The following is a 17,374-nucleotide window of genomic DNA, read 5'->3' on the forward strand; positions in this document are numbered from 1 at the left end:
GTTATAACGTTATACCATGTAACGTAATACGTTATAACGTAATACCATATAACGTAATACGTTATAACGTTATACCATATGACGTTATAGCATATAACGTAATACGTTATTACGTTATACCATATAACGTAATACGTTATCACGTAATACCATATAACGTAATACGTTATAACGTAATGCCATATAACGTAATACGTTATAACGTTATACCATATGACGTTATAGCATATAACGTAATACGTTATAACGTTGTACCATATAACGTAATACGTTATAACGTAATACCATATAACGTAATACGTTATAACGTTATACCATATGACGTTATACCATATAACGTATTACGTTATAACGTTATACAATATGACGTAATACATTATAACGTTATACCATACGACGTTATAGCATATAACGTAATACGTTATAACGTTTTACCATATAACGTATTACGTTATGACGTAATACCATATAGCGTAATACGTTATAAAGTTATACCATATGACGTTATACCATATAAGGTAATACGTTATAACGTTGTACCATATAACGTAATACGTTATAACGTAATACCATATAACGTAATATGTTATAACGTTATACCATATGACGTTATAAGATATAACGTATTACGTTATAACGTTATACAATATGACGTAATACAATATAACGTTATACCATATGACGTTATACCATATAACGTAATACGTTATAACGTTATACCATATAACGTAATACGTTATAACGTAATACCATATAACGTAATACGTTATAACGTTATACCATATGGCGTTATACCATATAACGTATTACGTTATAACGTTATACAATATGACGTAATACATTATAACATTATACCATTTGACGTTATACCATATAACGTATTACGTTATAACGTTATACAATATGACGAAATACATTATAACGTTATACCATTTGACGTTATACCATATAACGTTATACGTTATAACGTTATACCATATAACGTAATACGTTATAACGTTATACCATATAACGTATTACGTTATGACGTAATACCATATAACGTAATACGTTATAACGTTATACCATATAACGTAATACGTTATAACGTTATACCATATGACGTTATACCATATAAGGTAATACGTTATAACGTTATACCATATAACGTAATACGTTAAAACGTAATACCATATAACGTAATACGTTATAACGTTATACCATATAACGTAATCCGTTATGACGTAATACCATATAACGTAATACGTTATAACGTTATACCATATAACGTAATACGTTATAACGTTATACCATATAACGTAATACGTTATAACGTAATGCCATATAACGTAATACGTTATAACGTTATACCATATGACGTTATACCATATAAGGTAATACGTTATAACGTTATACCATATAACGTAATACGTTAAAACGTAATACCATATAACGTAATACGTTATAACGTTATACCATATAACGTAATACGTTATAACGTTATACCATATAACGTAATACGTTATAACGTAATGCCATATAACGTAATACGTTATAACGTTATACCATATGACGTTATACCATATAACGTATTACGTTATAACGTTATACAATATGACGTAATACATTATAACGTTATACCATATGACGTTATACCATATAACGTAATACGTTATAACGTTATACCATGTAACGTAATACGTTATAACGTAATACCATATAACGTAATACGTTATAACGTTATACCATATGACGTTATAGCATATAACGTAATACGTTATTACGTTATACCATATAACGTAATACGTTATGACGTAATAAAATATAACGTAATAAGTTGTAACGTTATACCGTATAACGTAATACGTTATAACGTAATACCATATAACGTAATACGTTATAACGTTATACCATATGACGTTATACCATATAACGTAATACGTTATAACGTTATACCATATAACGTATTACGTTATGACGTAATACCATATAACGTAATACGTTATAACGTTATACCATATGAAGTTATACTATATAACGTAATACGTTATAACGTTATACCATTTAACGTAATAAGTTATAACGTAATACCACATAACCTAATACGTTATAACGTTACACCATATAACGTAATACGTTATAACGTTATAACATATAACGTAATACGTTATAACGTTATACCATATGACGTTATACGTTATAACGTTATACCATATGACGTTATACCATACAACGTATTACGTTATAACGTTATACAATATGACGTAATACATTATAACGTTATACCATATGACGTTATACCATATAACGTAATACGTTATAACGTTATACCATGTAACGTAATACGTTATAACGTAATACCATATAACGTAATACGTTAAAACGTAATACCATATAACGTAATACGTTATAACGTTATACCATATAACGTAATCCGTTATAACGTAATACCATATAACGTAATACGTTATAACGTTATACCATATGACGTTATACCATATAACGTAATACGTTATAACGTTATACCATATAACGTATTACGTTATGACGTAATACCATATAACGTAATACGTTATAACGTTATACCATATGAAGTTATACTATATAACGTAATACGTTATAACGTTATACCATTTAACGTAATAAGTTATAACGTAATACCACATAACCTAATACGTTATAACGTTATACCATATAACGTAATACGTTATAACGTTATACAATATGACGTAATACATTATAACGTTATACCATATGACGTTATACCATATAACGTAATACGTTATAACGTTATACCATGTAACGTAATACGTTATAACGTAATACCATATAACGCAATACGTTATAACGTTATACCATATAACGTAATACGTTATAACGTTATACCATATGACGTTATACCTTATAAGGTAATACGTTATAACGTTATACCATATAACGAAATACGTTATAACGTAATACCATATAACGTAATACGTTATAACGTTATACCATATGACGTTATACCATATAACGTAATACGTTATTACGTTATACCATATAACGTAATACGTTATGACGTAATAAAATATAACGTAATAAGTTGTAACGTTATACCATATAACGTAATACGTTATAACGTAATACCATATAACGTAATACGTTATAACGTTATACCATATGACGTTATACCATATAGCGTAATACGTTATAAAGTTATACCATATAAGGTAATACGTTATAACGTTGTACCATATAACGTAATACGTTATAACGTAATACCATATAACGTAATACGTTATAACGTTATACCATATGACGTTATACCATATAACGTATTACGTTATAACGTTATACAATATGACGTAATACAATATAACGTTATACCATATGACGTTATACCATATAACGTAATACGTTATAACGTTATACCATATAACGTAATACGTTATAACGTAATACCATATAACGTAATACGTTATAACGTTATACCATATGGCGTTATACCATATAACGTATTACGTTATAACGTTATACAATATGACGTAATACATTATAACATTATACCATTTGACGTTATACCATATAACGTATTACGTTATAACGTTATACAATATGACGTAATACATTATAACGTTATACCATTTGACGTTATACCATATAACGTAATACGTTATAACGTTATACCATATAACGTAATACGTTATAACGTTATACCATATAACGTATTACGTTATGACGTAATACCATATAACGTAATACGTTATAACGTTATACCATATAACGTAATACGTTATAACGTTATACCATATAACTTATACCTTATAACGTTATACCATATAACGTTATAGCATATAACGTAATACGTTATATCGTTATACCATATAAAGTAATACGTTATAACGTTATACCATATGACGTTATACTATATAACGTAATACGTTATAACGTTATACCATATGACGTTTTACCATATAAGGTAATACGTTATAACGTTATACCATATAACGTAATACGTTATAACGTAATACCATATAAGGTAATACGTTATAACGTTATACCATATAACGTAATACGTTAAAACGTAATACCATATAACGTAATACGTTATAACGTTATACCATATAACGTAATCCGTTATGACGTAATACCATATAACGTAATACGTTATAACGATATACCATATAACGTAATCCGTTATGACGTAATACCATATAACGTAATACGTTATAACGTAATACCATATAACGTAATACGTTATAACGTTATACCATATGACGTTATAGCATATAACGTAATACGTTATAACGTAATACCATATAACGTAATACGTTATAACGTTATACCATATGACGTTATACCATATAAGGTAATACGTTATATCGTTATAGCATATAACGTAATACGTTATAACGTTGTAGCATATAACGTAATACGTTATAACGTAATACCATATAACGTAATACGTTATAACGTTATACCATATGACGTTATACCATATAACGTATTACGTTATAACGTTATACAATATGACGTAATACACTATAACGTTATACCATATGACGTTATACCATATAACGTAATACGTTATAACGTTATACCATGTAACGTAATACGTTATAACGTAATACCATATAACGTAATACGTTATAACGTTATACCATATGACGTTATAGCATATAACGTAATACGTTATTACGTTATACCATATAACGTAATACTTTATCACGTAATACCATATAACGTAATACGTTATAACGTAATGCCATATAACGTAATACGTTATAACGTTATACCATATGACGTTATAGCATATAACGTAATACGTTATAACGTTGTACCATATAACGTAATACGTTATAACGTAATACCATATAACGTAATACGTTATAACGTTATACCATATGACGTTATACCATATAACGTATTACGTTATAACGTTATACAATATGACGTAATACATTATAACGTTATACCATACGACGTTATAGCATATAACGTAATACGTTATAACGTTTTACCATATAACGTATTACGTTATGACGTAATACCATATAGCGTAATACGTTATAAAGTTATACCATATGACGTTATACCATATAAGGTAATACGTTATAACGTTGTACCATATAACGTAATACGTTATAACGTAATACCATATAACGTAATATGTTATAACGTTATACCATATGACGTTATAAGATATAACGTATTACGTTATAACGTTATACAATATGACGTAATACAATATAACGTTATACCATATGACGTTATACCATATAACGTAATACGTTATAACGTTATACCATATAACGTAATACGTTATAACGTAATACCATATAACGTAATACGTTATAACGTTATACCATATGGCGTTATACCATATAACGTATTACGTTATAACGTTATACAATATGACGTAATACATTATAACATTATACCATTTGACGTTATACCATATAACGTATTACGTTATAACGTTATACAATATGACGAAATACATTATAACGTTATACCATTTGACGTTATACCATATAACGTTATACGTTATAACGTTATACCATATAACGTAATACGTTATAACGTTATACCATATAACGTATTACGTTATGACGTAATACCATATAACGTAATACGTTATAACGTTATACCATATAACGTAATACGTTATAACGTTATACCATATGACGTTATACCATATAAGGTAATACGTTATAACGTTATACCATATAACGTAATACGTTAAAACGTAATACCATATAACGTAATACGTTATAACGTTATACCATATAACGTAATCCGTTATGACGTAATACCATATAACGTAATACGTTATAACGTTATACCATATAACGTAATACGTTATAACGTTATACCATATAACGTAATACGTTATAACGTAATGCCATATAACGTAATACGTTATAACGTTATACCATATGACGTTATACCATATAAGGTAATACGTTATAACGTTATACCATATAACGTAATACGTTAAAACGTAATACCATATAACGTAATACGTTATAACGTTATACCATATAACGTAATACGTTATAACGTTATACCATATAACGTAATACGTTATAACGTAATGCCATATAACGTAATACGTTATAACGTTATACCATATGACGTTATACCATATAACGTATTACGTTATAACGTTATACAATATGACGTAATACATTATAACGTTATACCATATGACGTTATACCATATAACGTAATACGTTATAACGTTATACCATGTAACGTAATACGTTATAACGTAATACCATATAACGTAATACGTTATAACGTTATACCATATGACGTTATAGCATATAACGTAATACGTTATTACGTTATACCATATAACGTAATACGTTATGACGTAATAAAATATAACGTAATAAGTTGTAACGTTATACCGTATAACGTAATACGTTATAACGTAATACCATATAACGTAATACGTTATAACGTTATACCATATGACGTTATACCATATAACGTAATACGTTATAACGTTATACCATATAACGTATTACGTTATGACGTAATACCATATAACGTAATACGTTATAACGTTATACCATATGAAGTTATACTATATAACGTAATACGTTATAACGTTATACCATTTAACGTAATAAGTTATAACGTAATACCACATAACCTAATACGTTATAACGTTACACCATATAACGTAATACGTTATAACGTTATAACATATAACGTAATACGTTATAACGTTATACCATATGACGTTATACGTTATAACGTTATACCATATGACGTTATACCATACAACGTATTACGTTATAACGTTATACAATATGACGTAATACATTATAACGTTATACCATATGACGTTATACCATATAACGTAATACGTTATAACGTTATACCATGTAACGTAATACGTTATAACGTAATACCATATAACGTAATACGTTAAAACGTAATACCATATAACGTAATACGTTATAACGTTATACCATATAACGTAATCCGTTATAACGTAATACCATATAACGTAATACGTTATAACGTTATACCATATGACGTTATACCATATAACGTAATACGTTATAACGTTATACCATATAACGTATTACGTTATGACGTAATACCATATAACGTAATACGTTATAACGTTATACCATATGAAGTTATACTATATAACGTAATACGTTATAACGTTATACCATTTAACGTAATAAGTTATAACGTAATACCACATAACCTAATACGTTATAACGTTATACCATATAACGTAATACGTTATAACGTTATACAATATGACGTAATACATTATAACGTTATACCATATGACGTTATACCATATAACGTAATACGTTATAACGTTATACCATGTAACGTAATACGTTATAACGTAATACCATATAACGCAATACGTTATAACGTTATACCATATAACGTAATACGTTATAACGTTATACCATATGACGTTATACCTTATAAGGTAATACGTTATAACGTTATACCATATAACGAAATACGTTATAACGTAATACCATATAACGTAATACGTTATAACGTTATACCATATGACGTTATACCATATAACGTAATACGTTATTACGTTATACCATATAACGTAATACGTTATGACGTAATAAAATATAACGTAATAAGTTGTAACGTTATACCATATAACGTAATACGTTATAACGTAATACCATATAACGTAATACGTTATAACGTTATACCATATGACGTTATACCATATAACGTAATACGTTATAACGTTATACCATATAACGTATTACGTTATGACGTAATACCATATAACGTAATACGTTATAACGTTACACCATATGAAGTTATACTATATAACGTAATACGTTATAACGTTATACCATTTAACGTAATAAGTTATAACGTAATACCACATAACCTAATACGTTATAACGTTATACCATATAACGTAATACGTTATAACGTTATACAATATGACGTAATACATTATAACGTTATACCATATGACGTTATACCATATAACGTAATACGTTATAACGTTATACCATGTAACGTAATACGTTATAACGTAATACCATATAACGCAATACGTTATAACGTTATACCATATAACGTAATACGTTATAACGTTATACCATATGACGTTATACCTTATAAGGTAATACGTTATAACGTTATACCATATAACGAAATACGTTATAACGTAATACCATATAACGTAATACGTTATAACTTTATACCATATGACGTTATACCATATAACGTAATACGTTATAACGTTATACCATATAACGTATTACGTTATGACGTAATACCATATAACGTAATACGTTATAACGTTATACCATATGAAGTTATACTATATAACGTAATACGTTATAACGTTATACCATATAACGTAATAAGTTATAACGTAATACCACATAACCTAATACGTTATAACGTTATACCATATAACGTAATACGTTATAACGTTATACCATATAACGTAATACGTTATAACGTTATACCATATGACGTTATACCATATAGCGTATTACGTTATAACGTTATACAATATGACGTAATACATTATAACGATATACCATACGACGTTATAGCATATAACGTAATACGTTATAACGTTATACCATATAACGTATTACGTTATGACGTAATACCATATAACGTAATACGTTATAAAGTTATACCATATGACGTTATACCATATAACGTATTACGTTATAACGTTATACAATATGACGTAATACATTATAACGTTATACTAAATGACGTTATACCATATAACGTAATACGTTATAACGTTATACCATATAACGTAATACGTTATAACGTAATACCATATAACGTAAGACGTTATAACGTTATACCATATGACGTTATAGCATATAACGTAATACGTTATAACTTTATACCATATGACGTTATAGCATATAACGTAATACGTTATAACGTTATACCATATAACGTAATACGTTATGACGTAATACCATGTAACGTAATACGTTATAACGTTATACCATATGACGTTATACTATATAACGTAATACGTTATAACGTTATACCATATAACGTAATAAGATATAACGTTATACCATATAACCTAATACGTTATAACGTTATACCATATAACGTAATACGTTATAACGTTATACCATATAACGTAATACGTTATAACGTAATACCATATAACGTAATACGTTATAACGTTATACCATATAACGTAATACGTTATAACGTTATACCATATAACGTAATACGTTATAACGTAATGCCATATTACGTAATACGTTATAACGTTATACCATATGACGTTATAGCATATAACGTAATACGTTATAACGTTATACCATATAACGTAATACGTTATAACGTAATACCATATAACGTAATACGTTATAACGTTATACCATATAACGTAATACGTTATAACGTTATACCATATAACGTAATACGTTATAACGTTATACCATATGACGTTATAGCATATAACGTAATACGTTATAACGTTATACCATATAACGTATTACGTTATGACGTAATACCATATAACGTAATACGTTATAACGTTATACCATATAACGTAATACGTTATAACGTTATACCATATGACGTTATACCATATAAGGTAATACGTTATAACGTTATACCATATAACGTAATACGTTATAACGTTATACAATATGACGTAATACATTATAACGTTATACCATATGACGTTATACCATATAACGTAATACGTTATAACGTTATACCATGTAACGTAATACGTTATAACGTAATACCATATAACGCAATACGTTATAACGTTATACCATATAACGTAATACGTTATAACGTTATACCATATGACGTTATACCTTATAAGGTAATACGTTATAACGTTATACCATATAACGAAATACGTTATAACGTAATACCATATAACGTAATACGTTATAACGTTATACCATATGACGTTATACCATATAACGTAATACGTTATAACGTTATACCATATAAAGTAATTCGTTATAACGTAATACCATATAACGTAATACCTTATAACGTTATACCATATAACGCAATACGTTATAACGTAATGCCATATAACGTAATAGGTTATAACGTTATACCATATGACGTTATAGCATATAACGTAATACGTTATAACGTAATACCATATAACGTAATACGTTATAACCTTATACCATATCACGTTATACCATATAAGGTAATACGTTATAACGTTATACCATATAACGTAATACGTTAAAACGTAATACCATATAACGTAATACGTTATAACGTTATACCATATAACGTATTCCGTTATGACGTAATACCATATAACGTAATACGTTATAACGTTATACCATATGACTTTATACCATATAACGTATTACGTTATAACGTTATACAATATGACGTAATACATTATAACGTTATACCATACGACGTTATAGCATATAACGTAATACGTTATAACGTTTTACCATATAACGTATTACGTTATGACGTAATACCATATAGCGTAATACGTTATAAAGTTATACCATATGACGTTATACCATATAAGGTAATACGTTATAACGTTGTACCATATAACGTAATACGTTATAACGTAATACCATATAACGTAATACGTTATAACGTTATACCATATGGCGTTATACCATATAACGTATTACGTTATAACGTTATACAATATGACGTAATACATTATAACATTATACCATTTGACGTTATACCATATAACGTATTACGTTATAACGTTATACAATATGACGTAATACATTATAACGTTATACCATTTGACGTTATACCATATAACGTAATACGTTATAACGTTATACCATATAACGTAATACGTTATAACCTTATACCATATAACGTATTACGTTATGACGTAATACCATATAACGTAATACGTTATAACGTTATACCATATAACGTAATACGTTATAACGTAATACCATATAAGGTAATACGTTATAACGTTATACCATATAACGTAATAAGTTAAAACGTAATACCACATAACCTAATACGTTATAACGTTATACCATATAACGTAATACGTTATAACGTTATACCATATGACGTTATACCATATAAGGTAATACGTTATAACGTTATACCATATAACGTAATACGTTATAAAGTATTACCATATAACGTAATATGTTATAACGTTATACCATATAACTTATACCTTATAACGTTATACCATATAACGTTATAGCATATAACGTAATACGTTATATCGTTATACCATATAAAGTAATACGTTATAACGTTATACCATATGACGTTATACTATATAACGTAATACGTTATAACGTTATACCATATGACGTTTTACCATATAAGGTAATACGTTATAACGTTATACCATATAACGTAATACGTTATAACGTAATACCATATAAGGTAATACGTTATAACGTTATACCATATAACGTAATACGTTAAAACGTAATACCATATAACGTAATACGTTATAACGTTATACCATATAACGTAATCCGTTATGACGTAATACCATATAACGTAATACGTTATAACGTTATACCATATAACGTAATCCGTTATGACGTAATACCATATAACGTAATACGTTATAACGTAATGCCATATAACGTAATACGTTATAACGTTATACCATATGACGTTATAGCATATAACGTAATACGTTATAACGTTGTACCATATAACGTAATACGTTATAACGTAATACCATATAACGTAATACGTTATAACGTTATACCATATGACGTTATACCATATAACGTATTACGTTATAACGTTATACAATATGACGTAATACACTATAACGTTATACCATATGACGTTGTACCATATAACGTAATACGTTATAACGTTATACCATGTAACGTAATACGTTATAACGTAATACCATATAACGTAATACGTTATAACGTTATACCATATGACGTTATAGCATATAACGTAATACGTTATTACGTTATACCATATAACGTAATACGTTATGACGTAATACCATATAACGTAATACGTTATAACGTTATACCATATGACGTTATAGCATATAACGTAATACGTTATAACGTTGTACCATATAACGTAATACGTTATAACGTAATACCATATAACGTAATACGTTATAACGTAATACCATATAACGTAATACGTTATAACGTTATACCATATGACGTTATACCATATAACGTATTACGTTATAACGTTATACAATATGACGTAATACATTATAACGTTATACCATACGACGTTATAGCATATAACGTAATACGTTATAACGTTTTACCATATAACGTATTACGTTATGACGTAGTACCATATAGCGTAATACGTTATAAAGTTATACCATATGACGTTATACCATATAAGGTAATACGTTATAACGTTGTACCATATAACGTAATACGTTATAACGTAATACCATATAACGTAATACGTTATAACGTTATACAATATGACGTAATACATTATAACATTATACCATTTGACGTTATACCATATAACGTATTACGTTATAACGTTATACAATATGACGTAATACATTATAACGTTATACCATTTGACGTTATACCATATAACGTAATACGTTATAACGTTATACCATATAACGTAATTCGTTATAACGTTATACCATATAACGTATTACGTTATGACGTAATACCATATAACGTAATACGTTATAACGTTATACCATATAACGTAATACGTTATAACGTTATACCATATAACGTAATACGTTATAACGTAATGCCATATAACGTAATACGTTATAACGTTATACCATATGACGTTATACCATATAAGGTAATACGTTATAACGTTATACCATATAACGTAATACGTTAAAACGTAATACCATATAACGTAATACGTTATAACGTTATACCATATAACGTAATCCGTTATGACGTAATACCATATAACGTAATACGTTATAACGTAATACCATATAACGTAATACGTTATAACGTTATACCATATGGCGTTATACCATATAACGTATTACGTTATAACGTTATACAATATGACGTAATACATTATAACATTATACCATTTGACGTTATACCATATAACGTATTACGTTATGACGTTATACAATATGACGTAATACATTATAACGTTATACCATTTGACGTTATACCATATAACGTAATACGTTATAACGTTATACCATATAAGGTAATACGTTATAACGTTATACAATATGACGTAATACATTATAACGTTATACCATATGACGTTATACCATATGACGTTATACTATATAACGTAATACGTTATAACTTTATACCATATGACGTTTTACCATATAAGGTAATACGTTATAACGTTATACCATATAACGTAATACGTTATAACGTAATACCATATAAGGTAATACGTTATAACGTTATACCATATAACGTAATAAGTTATAACGTAATACCACATAACCTATTACGTTATAACGTTATACCATATAACGTAATACGTTATAACGTTATACCATATGACGTTATACCATATAAGGTAATACGCTATAACGTTATACCATATAACGTAATACGTTATAACGTTATACCATATGACGTTATACCATATAACGTAATACGTTATAACGTTATACCATATAAAGTAATTCGTTATAACGTAATACCATATAACGTAATACCTTATAACGTTATATCATATAACGTAATACGTTATAACGTAATGCCATATAACGTAATAGGTTATAACGTTATACCATATGACGTTATAGCATATAACGTAATACGTTATAACGTTATACCATATAACGTAATACGTTATAACGTAATACCATATAACGTAATACGTTATAACGTTATACCATATAACGTAATACGTTATAACGTTATACCATATAACGTAATACGTTATAACGTAATGCCATATTACGTAGTACGTTATAACGTTATACCATATGACGTTATAGCATATAACGTAATACGTTATAACGTTATACCATATAACGTAATACGTTATAACGTAATACCATATAACGTAATACGTTATAACGTTATACCATATAACGTAATACGTTATAACGTTATACCATATAACGTAATACGTTATAACGTTATACCATATAACGTAATACGTTATAACGTTATACCATATGACGTTATAGCATATAACGTAAAACGTTATAATGTTATACCATATAACGCATTACGTTATGACGTAATACCATATAACGTAATACGTTATAACGTTATACCATATAACGTAATACGTTATAACGTTATACCATATGACGTTATACCATATAAGGTAATACGTTATAACGTTATACCATATAACGTAATACGTTATAACGTTATACAATATGACGTAATACATTATAACGTTATACCATATGACGTTATACCTTATAAGGTAATACGTTATAACGTTATACCATATAACGAAATACGTTATAACGTAATACCATATAACGTAATACGTTATAACGTTATACCATATGACGTTATACCATATAACGTAATACGTTATAACGTTATACCATATAAAGTAATTCGTTATAACGTAATACCATATAACGTAATACGTTATAACGTTATACCATATAACGAAATACGTTATAACGTAATACCATATAACGTAATACGTTATAACGTTATACCATATGACGTTATACCATATAACGTAATACGTTATAACGTTATACCATATAAAGTAATTCGTTATAACGTAATACCATATAAAGTAATACGTTATAACGTTATACCATGTAACGTAATACGTTATAACGTAATACCATATAACGCAATACGTTATAACGTTATACCATATAACGTAATACGTTATAACGTTATACCATATGACGTTATACCTTATAAGGTAATACGTTATAACGTTATACCATATAACGAAATACGTTATAACGTAATACCATATAACGTAATACGTTATAACGTTATACCATATGACGTTATACCATATAACGTAATACGTTATAACGTTATACCATATAAAGTAATTCGTTATAACGTAATACCATATAACGTAATACCTTATAACGTTATACCATATAACGTAATACGTTATAACGTAATGCCATATAACGTAATAGGTTATAACGTTATACCATATGACGTTATAGCATATAACGTAATACGTTATAACGTAATACCATATAACGTAATACGTTATAACCTTATACCATATCACGTTATACCATATAAGGTAATACGTTATAACGTTATACCATATAACGTAATACGTTAAAACGTAATACCATATAACGTAATACGTTATAACGTTATACCATATAACGTATTCCGTTATGACGTAATACCATATAACGTAATACGTTATAACGTTATACCATATGACTTTATACCATATAACGTATTACGTTATAACGTTATACAATATGACGTAATACATTATAACGTTATACCATACGACGTTATAGCATATAACGTAATACGTTATAACGTTTTACCATATAACGTATTACGTTATGACGTAATACCATATAGCGTAATACGTTATAAAGTTATACCATATGACGTTATAGCATATAAGGTAATACGTTATAACGTTGTACCATATAACGTAATACGTTATAACGTATTACCATATAACGTAATACGTTACAACGTTATACCATATGGCGTTATACCATATAACGTATTACGTTATAACGTTATACAATATGACGTAATACATTATAACATTATACCATTTGACGTTATACCATATAACGTATTACGTTATAACGTTATACAATATGACGTAATACATTATAACGTTATACCATTTGACGTTATACCATATAACGTAATACGTTATAACGTTATACCATATAACGTAATACGTTATAACGTTATACCATATAACGTAATACGTTATAACGTTATACCATATAACGTGTTACGTTATGACGTAATACCATATAACGTAATACGTTATAACGTTATACCATATAACGTAATACGTTATAACGTAATACCATATAAGGTAATACGTTATAACGTTATACCATATAACGTAATAAGTTATAACGTAATACCACATAACCTAATACGTTATAACGTTATACCATATAACGTAATACGTTATAACGTTATACCATATGACGTTATACCATATAAGGTAATACGTTATAACGTTATACCATATAACGTAATACGTTATAAAGTATTACCATATAACGTAATATGTTATAACGTTATACCATATAACTTATACCTTATAACGTTATACCATATAACGTTATTGCATATAACGTAATACGTTATATCGTTATACCATATAAAGTAATACGTTATAACGTTATACCATATGACGTTATACTATATAACGTAATACGTTATAACGTTATACCATATGACGTTTTACCATATAAGGTAATACGTTATAACGTTATACCATATAACGTAATACGTTATAACGTAATACCATATAAGGTAATACGTTATAACGTTATACCATATAACGTAATACGTTAAAACGTAATACCATATAACGTAATACGTTATAACGTTATACCATATAACGTAATCCGTTATGACGTAATACCATATAACGTAATACGTTATAACGTTATACCATATAACGTAATCCGTTATGACGTAATACCATATAACGTAATACGTTATAACGTAATGCCATATAACGTAATACGTTATAACGTTATACCATATGACGTTATAGCATATAACGTAATACGTTATAACGTTGTACCATATAACGTAATACGTTATAACGTAATACCATATAACGTAATACGTTATAACGTTATACCATATGACGTTATACCATATAACGTATTACGTTATAACGTTATACAATATGACGTAATACACTATAACGTTATACCATATGACGTTATACCATATAACGTAATACGTTATAACGTTATACCATGTAACGTAATACGTTATAACGTAATACCATATAACGTAATACGTTATAACGTTATACCATATGACGTTATAGCATATAACGTAATACGTTATTACGTTATACCATATAACGTAATACGTTATGACGTAATACCATATAACGTAATACGTTATAACGTAATGCCATATAACGTAATACGTTATAACGTTATACCATATGACGTTATAGCATATAACGTAATACGTTATAACGTTGTACCATATAACGTAATACGTTATAACGTAATACCATATAACGTAATACGTTATAACGTTATACCATATGACGTTATACCATATAACGTATTACGTTATAACGTTATACAATATGACGTAATACATTATAACGTTATACCATACGACGTTATAGCATATAACGTAATACGTTATAACGTTTTACCATATAACGTATTACGTTATGACGTAATACCATATAGCGTAATACGTTATAAAGTTATACCATATGACGTTATACCATATAAGGTAATACGTTATAACGTTGTACCATATAACGTAATACGTTATAA

Source organism: Bombus huntii, chromosome 3, assembly GCF_024542735.1.
Source record: "Bombus huntii isolate Logan2020A chromosome 3, iyBomHunt1.1, whole genome shotgun sequence".
NCBI lineage: Eukaryota > Metazoa > Arthropoda > Insecta > Hymenoptera > Apidae > Bombus > Bombus huntii.